A 13529-nucleotide genomic window follows, 5' to 3' on the forward strand; every position below is an offset into this window, starting at 1 on the left:
CTCTTGTAGCCTACGTATTATCTTTCTCTGGCTGGTAGTTTTTATTTAAGTTGAGAGTGTTAATGTTGATTTTTGCACCCCAAAAGCAACAGTATAGCGCATGTAGGGCTGGGCGATAAATCGAATTAATTCAATTAATTCGTCCATTTAAAGTACCACGATGTGAAAATGAGCTAAATCGTAAAATCGAGGTGCTTATAAATAAATGCACATCCTCTACCTTGAGCGGCTCGCTTCTGTTTACGCTCGTTGTTTTGGGGTCCTTCGTTTGGTGGCTGGCGCGCTTGCTGATGATGTCACCATACCCTAGCGACGCGGCGGTATGTGACATCATCGGAAAGCGCACTGGACCCCGGAACTGCCGTACAGGCAGTTCACATCACCGCCTGTTTTTTTCCCTTTTCTTTTCACTCACAAACACACACACAAATTAATAAAAAATAATAATTAATTAATGTGATACGTATTGCGCACGAGTTTGAAGGCAAACGCATGAGCGGAGCTCAGCCGTAACGTCTCCGCGTGAGCCTGACGCAGAAGTATACTGAGGCCTTTACACGGTCTCCCAGGCGGTGAAGCCAACCCACGCCAACCGACAGCGAAGGAAAGTGACGGTTTCATATCACCCGGAGCTCCACATCACCGCCTGTTTGCGACTTCGGCCAAACGCTACGCTGCCTACTCGCGCATATTATGTCTGATCCAGAAGACCAACCAAGAAAAGGGACTCATGTTAACGTCTATTATATGGAATTGGTTCGGCTTTTACAAGAGCGACGTAGAGCAAAGTACAAGCGTGTGCAAGGTTTGACGAACAAGCTCTTAAGTAGGAGCACAACTAACCTCTTCCAGCACTTGCGCCAAAGGCATTCGAAAGAATGGGAGGAACGCTCACGTCTTTTAGAGTGTGGCGTGGCTAACGCTAGCAAAGATAAGTGCAAGCATACCATGAAACAACAAACTTGAGCTGTATTTAGTAGCGGGGGAAACATTGTGACATGCACCAAAGCTTGTCTTTTGCCAGAGTCAGTTAACAGGCTAGTTTTGCTTGCAAGGATTTTGAGTTTAATTGCAATAAAAGGTGGTGTTGATTATTTTTAAGCTGTTGATCTTGAAGTTCTGTTATATACAAATGTCATTGTGAGATGAGTTGTATTTTTGCACATGTGGTAGAATACTCGATGTGTGGTTTACAATACCTGTTTACAATTGTTAGAACTATTTACTTGTGTTATTTAAATTATGCAAAAGCTATGAGTAGGTTTTGTTTTTTTGTTGTTTTTTTTGCTCACGTTATGTATGTGGCATTTAAGTTGAACAAAAGGCTATGAGTAGCTTTTTTTTTTTTTTTTTTTTTTTTGCACAAGCTTTGTGGCATTTAGGTTATGCAAAAGCCATAAGTATATTTTTTGTATAAGCTATGTATGTCATTTAAGTTGAGCAAAAGCTGTGAATAGCTTTTTTTTTTAGCACAAGCTATGTGGCATTTAACTTATGCAAAAGATAGGAGTAGCTTTTTTTTTAACAAGCTATGTTAAATTTATGTTAAAACTGATTAAAAAATAGTGTACATTATCGTCTGAACATTTTGCACAAGATTAAGATTATTTTTTGAATAAATCAAACCTTGTTTTTAACTTTTGATTAAAATCGATTAAAATCAGAATCGTCCAGAATGACAGAAAAAATCAAGATTTTATTTTTTGGCCATATCGCCCAGCCCTAAGTACATGTCGTCATTGTTGCATATTTTTTTTTGCCACCTAATATCTCGTGTCTACCTCGTGCCATGTTCAGACATTGACACCAAACCTTTGCGGTGTGTCCTTCACATTGGCACAAGTTAGCCGTTGTCAGCGGCTTTTCCGGCTAATTGAGGATGATAAAGGCAGAGGCCACTTTTGCATTCCTATGCCTGGTTGGTTAACTTTGAACAAATAAATACCGACTTAAGCAAAAAAAACATTATCAGCGTTTTTAGTTTGATGTAGACTGACCATCGCAAGAAGGTTTTGGTACACTAGGCCAAGTACATTTTCCAAGAAAGTTTTCCACCCCACTGGGAAGATTACCACACGACTACCAATTTCTCCCAAATATGTTTGATTGCTTCCAAAACATCAGTTTGAAGGCTACCTTACACCTAAAATATATCTTTATGGAAATAGCCTGTGCTAGGGTTTGCCATAAAGGCTTTAATAGCATTTATAAACCTACTTGCTCCTTTACTTTTGAATCGGGAAGGGTTTTGCCAATATCTAAAATAATGTTAACACTTATACTCACCTATTCATTACTTGCTTCAATAATGCCTCTGTCCCTTCTAAATCTTTCCCATCCCAGCTCTTTGTGTCTTTGTCTACTCTCCTCCACAGCTCTTTTGCTGCCTCTGTCTCCTGAGGGTTTCCTTCAGGCCTTAATACAAGCTGACAGTGAAAGACGGGCCAAAAGGACTTCTTTTGGATACATTACGCAGAGGACAAGACACAATGACTTGCTCCCTCAAAATTTCAACACATACAATATTGTCACACAATCTGATTTGCATACATTTATTGTGACTCAAAGTGCCCATTTGTATTTTTTTTTTTTTTTTTTTACTGAATTACATACATTGTCTTATGGATATCCTGGCTGATTTTGGGCAAGAGGCCAAGATGCGTGCTCTGGAATGGTTGCAGGTCAATTATAGTGCACATGTACAGTTGATAAACAACCCTTCACACTGGGTGATTAGGAGTCCAGGAGGCATCCTAACCAGATGCCCGAGCTGTCTCATGTTGGCTTGCGCCAGCATGAAGAGCTCACACACACACAGTTACACTTCTATTACTTGAACGTGGTCCAAGTTGTGATTGTATTTTTTATTTTTTTTATGATTTCTTTTTTAATACATCCTAGTTTAGCTTGAGAGAAGACAATGACATTTGCTTGTGTGACACCACATATGGTGTCACACATTTGCTGGAATGGAGGAATTGTGACAATCCTTCTTCCTTCCTTCCTTCCTTCCTTCCTTCCTTCCTTCCTTCCTTCCTTCCTTCCTTCCTTCCTTTCAGTCTGTCTGTCTGTCTGTCTGTCTGTCTGTCTGTCTGTCCGAGAATTTTGGACTCCACTATTATTGCTACCCAATAATAACATACTGTGAGGATTGAGCTGTAATCAAACAGTTGCAAATATGGATTTGTAAGGTGGAGCAAAGTCATATCAGTGCCACATTTATCAATTTGATCTCATCGTACTGCAGCGGAATAGTCAGGCCTTGACTTCAGCTAAGCTTAGGTTATATTTCAATCCATCGGGGTATAAAGGGTATACCAGTGGATAAAGCCAAAATATATTTAATGTGGGTGGTGTTTATGCTTTCGAAGCTTATCATCCTGAGGTACCTAATACTCTATTAAATATAACAACAGATAAGTAATGAAACAGTGTAAGTGTAGGAAAAAATATTGTAGTTGTACATGTGGACAATGGTGTTTACATTTTGGTTTGTGTTTGCTGTCTCCCTTTTCACAGAAAATGTGTCATGTCATTGTCATAAGCTATTGCCATGTCATAAATATTATAGTCCTTTGTAGCAATCGGTTATCAATCTAATTGATTATTTAATAAACAGTTGTCCCGGGATCAGAATAATCCACATCCGCTGTGCCTATTTATAAGCGTATTCTTGAAGGGTAGCTGCCATTAACTGAGTTATCCTCTGTCACCACATCTTGCACTTCTGTTGGAATAATCAAATCACATATGTAAAGTCAAGCCTCTAATCTCATTTTCAAAACCTGATTATATTTTATGTTCGCAGGGCACGACAGCCTCACTCACTGCAAGGTTGTCATGTCCTATATGAAGTTGCTGTATGTGTTGGCTTATTATTTATGGTCCATTAAAAATACAGTATGGAGCTGCTTTGTCTGTAAAACAACACTGGACTTTTTTTCTTTTGCAGAAATTCTCAAGGGAAAAAGTACAACAGCTAGGATCTGCATGCAAAGCTGGATTGTACTTGAGAACACAAACTAAGTGTGAGGTTAGTAAAATGACAAGATGGGCTCCATTTCCATAGAGATCTTAATTTTTGTGGCGGGACAGTATTTTAGCATGTTTGTGCATTTTGGATGGGTGTGCTACCCTTTGACAGCTATTCCGGCATATTCTATTTCATGCCCCCAGCGAATCTGACAATATGGTGACAAAAACTAGACTAGATTTCAGTAACCTGGTCTAACTTGTGGCGCAGATGGTGACATGAGATTTTGGTGGATTTGATTGAGGTACAGGCCAGCAGATTCGGCGCTACTCAGACGTGTGGTGGATGTCATCGTATTTCAATCATAAACATGACAACAGAGCGGGACTCATTGTAGAACTCAACCCACAAGGCACAAAAAAAAACAAAAAACCTCCCTGTTCTGTAAGCAGACATTTTGGACACTTGCAGAGGCACTACAAAAAGTGATTATCCTTGGTTCAAGACACCAGTATTGTGAGTCTATATAGACGCAAAACTCCTATTAAATGGACAATCTGAGCATTCTTGCAGTCTTTCAGTTCCACATCTACATGAAACATTTAAATCATTTAAATAGTCTCTCTTCAAGGGTGCACCACTTTGAACTCGTCAACATCGGGACACAGCAGCACTACACAGGATTTTACACAAGCAAGCATCTCATGTTGACTGTACAAAGCCTTACGAAAAGAGCCTTCAGAGCAGGCTTGCGGAGATAGTTGCCATCGTTAAACAGCATTCAGACTTCAAGCCGTGCCTCACATTCTAACTGCTTTAGCAAAATCAAATGTTTCTTCACTGTATTCTGTCATTCTCTGGCTGTGCTGCAGTGAAAGTCCTCTGCAGTGACAAACGCCATCAATCCAATCATCAATATTACATGATATCCTTCTACTATTAAGTAAATATCCGAACATGCATATTGACTACATGCAATATTTTCTCTTGCTATTCTTAGATGCACAAGATAAACATGGCAAAGTCATACAGTTTGAGTTATACCATTTATTTTACATGGACACTAGTTTTAATAAATAAGTAAATAAATAAAAATCCCCCAGGGTGCAGCAATTACATACAAATCTTCAGTCAATCATCATCTTTCAGTCAATTTACAACTGTAGCTCTCTTCTAGCTTGACACACAAATTTCCTAGCAGATGTGACAAAAACAATGGAAAAAAAATAATCATCAAAATCAAAATGCATTGGCCTCTTCACATTTAAAATAGTTCTGGACACATTTGAGATGAATACATTCAGTACATGGATGGAAAAAAAAGAGAAGTCTATTACTGACCTTGCTTTATTCTCTTGTTCATGCTCATTTCCCCAGTGAGTGCAACAATTCAATTTGCCACAGTTCCCGCTGTGTCACATTACCCCAAAAGAGTGAAATGACCTGATGGTGAAAGTGGAGAATTAAGAGGAACATTCACCTTGCCGATGCCTTTCACGCCTATCTGATTAGCTGTCATCACCCATCGCCCAACGTCTTCATCCCCTTTTCACTTTCTCACTCTTTCAGTATTTCCTGTATTTGTTTTCACATGTCTCTATGAAGACCCCCTCTCCCATCGTTACACACACTTATTTCAAACATTCTTACCAACTTTCCTCAAAAGCCCCAATTTCTAAACGCATATCTAAATTAATGACATTTAAAGGAGTCTGTGTATTTATTATGTGTGCCCAGTGTGCATACTCAGCCTTATGGACGGACAATAAGTCTCTAAAAACTAACTGTTAAAAAGTTAAAGCGTCACCTGACGCAGCCATCTGTGTGCGACCACCTACAGCCACCCACACGCGCACACACGTGCACACGTACAGACAGCAGGTGATACAGAATGTGCGGCAAAAATCTGTGAACATGCTCACATTTGCAGGTTCTACCGAACAGTATGTGTGAGATGAGATTTCAAAATAATTACCCCCTGCAGTTTTTTTCACGGGAATGAGCTTCACCTGGAAAATACAGTTTGTTTAATAGGTGGTGAACCTAACTTGAGATCTTGTACTTTCACTGGAAGTGATGTCAACTTTGCATTGGTTTTGCCTTAGCGTGTGCATGTATGCGCAGTAGTGTGCATGTCATAAGTGGTTATGTGGTTATACAGCTTCAGAGGGGCTAAAGGGAGAAGCCGTACATTTCGTACATCCAGTGTGTGTCTAAGGAGAAAGGGAAATAACATCAGGTGTCCAGAGCAGAAAGGTGAAAAATTACCTGTCATCACTTTTTTTTTCCACGTTTGCTTGCTCCCTTTCAATCTCTGTCCTCACTCTCACCTTCAGCACCTCTTCCTTCCCGTGCTCTGTCAGTTGCACCCCCTTGCCGCTTGCAATGATCCGACTCCCGCTCTCTCTATGACGACATGGAGACAGAACTATGAAGTAAGCACAAATCCAGCACCAGACAAGTTTTGATTCTCTAGTGTTGTAAAATTTTGAGGAAAGAATGTTTAGAAAAGCGCTGAACTTCAACCTCCATGAACTGCGGCAGAATGTTTGTACAAATCTACATTATAAGAGCAATCGATTATTTTTTTTATTTAATGTTTTTTTATTTAATGTTTTAACAAAATTATTTTAAAAAAAAAGGTTACTTGTCTAGTGATGTCATGTTTATTTATTTGTTTATTTATTTATTTTATTTGTTCTTTTTTTTTTTTTTTTTGACACATTATGGAATTCTCAGTCAGTCAGGGTGGAGCTAACTAAATTGCTTGATGGAAGTGGTCAAAACAGCCACTTTGGGCCTCCATTCTGGGTGTACAGAGGATTGTAGAGGCACAGAATCATGTCCAGCATGTTCAGGGGCCCAGAAAATGTCGAGTCGAGGTTGGTTCGGAGTGTCTTGACCCGAGGGCAACATGAACCACTTCAGTAGCCCGTGGGCTTGCATTATTCTGAAATGAGTAAATAAATATATAAATAAACAAACAAACAAATAAATAAATAAATAACAAAATAAATAAATAAATCAAATGGATGGCTAAATAAATAAATAATGCCACCTCCATCTGAGCTGCTTTGAACTTGTTGCTATACTTTTTAAACAGGTTTACATTGGTGTATATTTGTAAACAATATTTTCAAATGATATTTTAGCACAATATAACACAACTATAATGTTCGTGGAGACAAGCTAGCTAACTAGCTAACCAACGACGATGGAGATTTACCTTCAAAATCATTTCAGCAAATTGGTTATTTCAGGTGTTTATGAAACTGGCATTAGCAGTATATAGAAGAAAATAGCCATCAGTTTCAAAAAGGTTGGTTCAAAAGATGTTATCCACATAGAAATGAGTGGGATGAGAGCAGTACCACAAGTCCCCAGCAGAGGGCGCATTGCCTGGATGTTTGAGGCTAGTATTTGGGTTTATAATTTTTGATTTTGTGTTTAAACAATAAGCGCGGAATCATAAGATGGCGTATCATGAACACCAAGGAAATAACGGTCAAGATCGAATCAGTGTGGGTGGAGTCAAACGTTTAGGTCTACCCCACGTTGAGGCACTTGTTGAACTGTGTTCTACAGCCACCTACCTCTCTGGGTTTGGGTACATTTATTATTCATTAGATAGGAAGACGTACGGATGTGTGCCGTACGGACATGACCAAGAGTGTGAATGCATTCAAACCCCCACCCACCAACTGACTAGCTACAAATACCAACAACATTAAAAACCACGATTTCTCAAAAGGTGGCTACCGTCTTCTGTATTTTTAACACACTGCATTTGAACAGTTTTTTCCGAAAAAAGCCAATTTTCAAAACAGTGTGATAAACAATAAAGAACTGGGATTGAAGGTGAAGGGTTCTTATAAAGACACCTGCACATCTGTTAGCATGGCAGGTGGCAAGTCTGGGGAAAGGTGTAACTCGTGAGGTTGAGCAAGGGTGGTCAATGAAAGAAAAACAATTTCTACAATCCTGTGAATCATAAAGGCATAGAGAGCTGTCCGGCAGGCACGGCTTTCATAAAGGCTGATCACATTATATGGCAAAGGGATTTCTTCGAGATTGTGTGAGAATACAGCCCACGATACAGCGTCAGCAGAAAACACATGTTACAATAGAGACCTCTGACCCATGACTAAATCATCCATTCAGCAGTCATTGAAAACCCACATCCCAGTCTGGCCATGAGAGTTTTAGCACTGTTATGTATCTGCTGTCAGTTTTCTAGTAGTCCTAGATGTGCGAAGTAGCGCTGATTAGACAGCACAAAAATAGAACAACTGTTGTGCCATAAGCCACAGAGAGAAGCTATTTCAAATGCATTTGAATGGGAGGTGCGAAGTGGGCAGTCAGTGAAGTCATTGTTGTGTTCACGGGAGGAAGCCAGACATGTTGGAGGACATTTGGTGCGCAGGACATCCTGAGAAAAAACACGTCACTGTGGCCAACACTTAAGAAGCGGATGCTCTTTTTTTTTTTTTTCTGAGTGAGGTGATTTCACATGTGCACCTTTTTTATTTTTATTTTTTATTTTTATTTTTTATTTTTTTTAATGTTTGCTTCCACCTGTGTGCAAATATCAGGAGGGTGTGAGGTGCCACGTTGACTCAGTGGATCGATAGTTGACCTCCCAGGAAAAAGAAAAGGCCAGTCTTGTACTGTCAAAACAGTAGTACACTAGACTAGACCTTTGTATTATTAGGGTATAGTGGTTCTCAAATGGGAGTATGTGTAGGCACTCCAGTCTCCAGTGGGTACGCAAGATTTAAAAGGTACATTTATAAAGTAGCATCCATGCAAAAATCATTTAAAAATAATTATTAAATTATGTAAATATTTCAGGAAAATATAAGTTCACAAAATCAATTTTATATTCAGTAGGTTTTGCAGTTTCCTTGGGAGAATCTTTAAAAGCTTACAAAAGTCTGGAGGGAATACAACTGGATGACATCTGATTTCGTAAAGAATCTTCAACCTTGGTTTCTACTTCAGGGTGTTCCTTTGCCATTCTCAAACCTGTTGTAGTACCAAGACTGACCTGTGAGAGGCAGCACAGTGCCACAAGGCATCCATCCAGCCAGAAAATACAAAAACAAAAGAATAATAGAAGAAGAAACGGGAGAAGATAATTGAACTGTTGGTTTTTACTTCTGGTTCCAAACACCTCTCTTTTGCATTTTTATCGTAGTGAATGACATTGGGCTGCTCAAACTCACTTTGTGATTTTTAAGTTCAAACTTTATATTGTTGTTGGGCTGACCATTTTCCAGAGAGCGGAAAAAATCCCTCTGAACACATTCCACACTATAAAATAATCCATGATGATTGTAGAGAGCCCAGAATCAGGCCTTTACTGACATTTAAAAATTCACAAATTTACCCCACTTTTCAGGAAGCGGGTGTCCCGCTTTACAAACACTTTACGATGCTGACAAGCACAAGCATGACAAAGTTATGTTTTCGTAAATGACTGTCATGACTGGAGTCATGCAGGACTCATGTTTGGGTCTTGTCTCATGTCTGTGGTCACGCCTGGGTTAAACTATCATGACTGTATTTGTTTGCGGCAAATGTCTAATGTTTGGTTCTATTTGTTTTATTTGAACTGCTGCAATCGGCTTGTAAATAGATGATGTCAAGACTCTTTAATCTCTCTATATGGTTAGAAACCAGTCAACAGCCAATCAGAGAATTCCATGTCAGTGATAGTACTCACATGTCTAGCCACAACCAATGAGATTGATGGACTGTCTATTTAAGGGTCTGAGAAATGTGTGTGTTTTGCCGTATTATTGTCCACCTGTTCCTGTGTACAGCGTCTCTGAGTTTCTGTGCCTCTCAATGTGAATAAATAGATAAAATCTTGTGTCTGTGCCAATGGGATCCAAACCTCTCAGCACACAACAATGACAAGTTTGCAGTATAGCCGTAGCATAATGACGTGTATTTGGTTCTTCATATTTCATTAACCGACTTCTCATAGCTTGTTTTGACTAGTACATGGACAATTTTCAGATGTTTTTCAGCAGCTACAGAATGGGCGTAAAATAAAAGTTGAAGGACGTCAGAAGAAAGATTAGAAGAAAGGATATATAGTGTAGAGGAGCTAAGAGCTTAGAAGCAGCCGTGCAGTGAAAAGATGAGCTATTTAAAACACAGTCAAGAGAGACGGACTGAGAGGGAGAGAGGACACATTCAACCAGCACTTACCTACGGGTCACACACTGTTAATGGAAAAGATGGAGTGATGGGTAGATGGAAAGGAAATGTGATGAGTGAAGGAGGAAACGGGTCAGGGGGGTTGAAAGAAGGGAGGGATGCAGGCTCCAAAAAATCAGCGCTGGGGAAGAAGCAGCCGGGCAAAAGGGTTAAGAGGGTAAAGGATGTTTACGTATACATTCGCTCTAGTGATATTTAGTTATTAAAATATCGCTCTTAAATGTTAAGAGGTTTTAAATGTGCCATTATTACGCAATCATATTTTACAGTTGACAACTTTGCTTCATTTTTGTTTCATGCTGAAAACAATAAGGTTTGTGATCCAACACAAGAGATCATTATTTATGTGGTCAATATCCAGTTAAGGAAGCAGACAAATTGCCCCTTCTGTTGTCACGTGGGGTCTCTCACATTTTAAAAATTGGTTAAAATGTTTAAAACTGGTGTACACGCGTGTGTGCGTGCGTGCGTGCGTGCGTGTAGTCCACTTTAAATACCCAGTACACAAATTTCAATAAATCACAGCTTCGTTTTCAGGGCTTTTTATGGCTCCATTTACAAGAGACTAATGTTTTCTCATGGAGGGAATCATGGGTTAATGATCACATCTCCACAGTGACCCCACAAATGTTGCTGCTACCAACATTACACTTTTCTGCCAATTCCCTGGCTTAGAGACATAATTCGGATAGAAAGACAACACTCACGCTGAGTGAAGTATAAATGATGGCATTAATCTTCCTGATGAGGGACTAATCGTATAAATAAATGGGAGTACGGTAGCAACAACTCATAGAAGTTACAGTCTGTAAATGTAAGTAGCAGAGCCCAGCTCAGCTTTGGGCGAGTGGTGGGGTACACCATGGACTGGTTGCATGTCAATCAAAGTTCACGTACCATTTACACCTCAACAATAACAATTTAACATGTACTGTATGTTTATGGAATGTGGAAGGAATCCTTTGTTTCAAAATCAATTTGGACTTTCAAATATCGTCACAATTACGCATAACCGAACTGATGTCAATCTTGGATACCGGTTTCAAACTGTGATGACCGTGCCGCCAAGCTATATCTCACGGCACAAAATGCAAATAAATGCAGTGACGTTAATATTTGCATATGTTTTCATTCACAAACGACTTTGAATAACTGCAGCCTTTCATAAACCAACAGACACAAAATAAAACCGCCTCACATTATTTCCAATGCTTATTGTGTAAGAAAGAATACATTTGCGACATCGTGACTGCACTTCTTCACAATTTGTCAAGGCCATGTTTTTGAAATCACTGTTGGCTTTGCAAAACAAAATGATAACTCTGGCCTACAAGGCAGCTCCCGAGCGTCTTCTCTTCTCGCTCCCGCTGCTGTAGAAGAGCACACAGATGTGACACAGTGGCCGGCTGACAGCTGTGTACAGAAGCTCACTCCTGCACCTGTCCGCTCACATTACAAGGCCGATTATTCGCCGTGCTCTGCACACCCATCGTGCATTTGTAATACATTTACAGCCCATGCACCCTCTTGTCACACTGATCTATTTTTAACAGTACCATGGTGGGGAAGTGTGGACCACTGCTGTGCAATATTCAACAGATGTACCACTCGGAGAAGCATCCCGACACCTTATTGGCTGTGTGAATTGCTGCTCGACAGAGTTTGATTGAACTGTCATCTTACAATATTGCCAAAGGTCATTCTGTTGGCGTTTTGGTTTTTCTGCAGAGGAAAATCAATAAGCGTTGTCTGCTGCACCTCTTTTGACTTTTTCCTTTGGATCTTTTTTCCTCCTCTCCTCCCATTTCTTACTTCCCTTCATTCTTTAATCCTTCTTCTGTGTTTGTGTTTCTCTATCCACACTGAGAAGGTAAGCTTTCTCCTCGCTCTGTGTGTGCACGTATGCACCGTTGGTGGTGAAGGCTTTTGTGAGGTTGGGGGGTGCGCATAAAGGTCAAAGCTGACAGCCTTTTAGCAGGGCTGCCAACAGTACATAGGAGGAAAATACATGGGCTGTCCGATGGAGAAAAGTGTGTACAGACATAAAGACCAAGGGCACATATACTGTACTGTGGATGGAGAGAAGAACTTGAAACACTCTGTCTAAAAAACTGAAGTTGATACAAAACCATATGAAGCATGTTCATCAGGAGAGTGTATAGCATGTAGGCTACTGCCTGTTGCACTATTGCGACCATTACTAGAATATTCAACGACACATATTATGTTCTTTTTTTTTTCTTTTTTCTTTTTTTTTACAATATGTAAAACGGGGTGAAAGACCAATCAAACCAAAGGCTGATTTTCAATTTTTGGAGCATTGTTTGGCAGGTTTATCTTGAAAATAGGGTTTAATTAAGCGATAAATAAATATGATGATATAACAAATGAATAATCGTTTGACTTACATCAGAAGGAAAGGAGGAAAATCTCAAGTTCAGCCTAATTGTTGGTATGTGTGTGTACCATGCTTTAAACTCAAACCTCACAAATGGTCTTCTGGATGAAAGTACATAAGTTTCTGCAGACATCCTCTTTATATCTACAAAGGAGGAACTAACTCCATATTTTCTTTATGCAATGTTTGGGAAATTTTCCCTGTCTCTGTGACCCGTTTATTTTTTTTGTGCGCCATCAAAAAGACAAGTCAAGAACAATCATTATGGCTGCTGTCTTGACTTGTCTTCCTGACAGAAGGCTGGCCTGAACCCAGTTTGTATTGCAATCACATGATTGTCCTTATTGAATTCCATGATGGAGTGACTTCTTTATCGTTTTTATTTTGTCATTCTTACTTATTTTGGACGCGCTCCCACGAGAATTGTTTTTTTCTAATATGTTTGTGCCCTTTTGTATGATTTAAACCTATCTATATATTGTCACCAGCACCATCAACACAACACAATCACAAAGTTATGTATGCAAACGCAAGATGCTAAAAATAACAAAAATAAACTACCAAAAAAACAAAACCAAAAAAAGCAACAAAAAAAAACAAAAACAAAAAAAACACTCATTAAATAGGCTGTCATTGTTTAGAATCGGATAATATGGCACCATGCAGTCACGGATGTTAGTGGCTAGCCGCTAGCTTCTAATGAGTGGCCTAAAATAATAGACTAAATTTCAAAGGCAATTTAAAAAATGAATCTGCTCACAGCCTGACACATTTGTGGTTCTTACTGATTTTTTTTTTTTTTTTTTTTTTTTTTAACAAAACTAGCTCTTTTTTTTGGGTGCTGTTGACTATCTAAAAAAAATGAAACCAACTGGTCATTCATTCTTAACTTAGTAAAGTGTTGTATTAATAATCACTCTTGAAGAGAAA

Source organism: Festucalex cinctus, chromosome 3 (genome assembly GCF_051991245.1).
Source record: "Festucalex cinctus isolate MCC-2025b chromosome 3, RoL_Fcin_1.0, whole genome shotgun sequence".
In the NCBI taxonomy this organism is placed as follows: domain Eukaryota; kingdom Metazoa; phylum Chordata; class Actinopteri; order Syngnathiformes; family Syngnathidae; genus Festucalex; species Festucalex cinctus.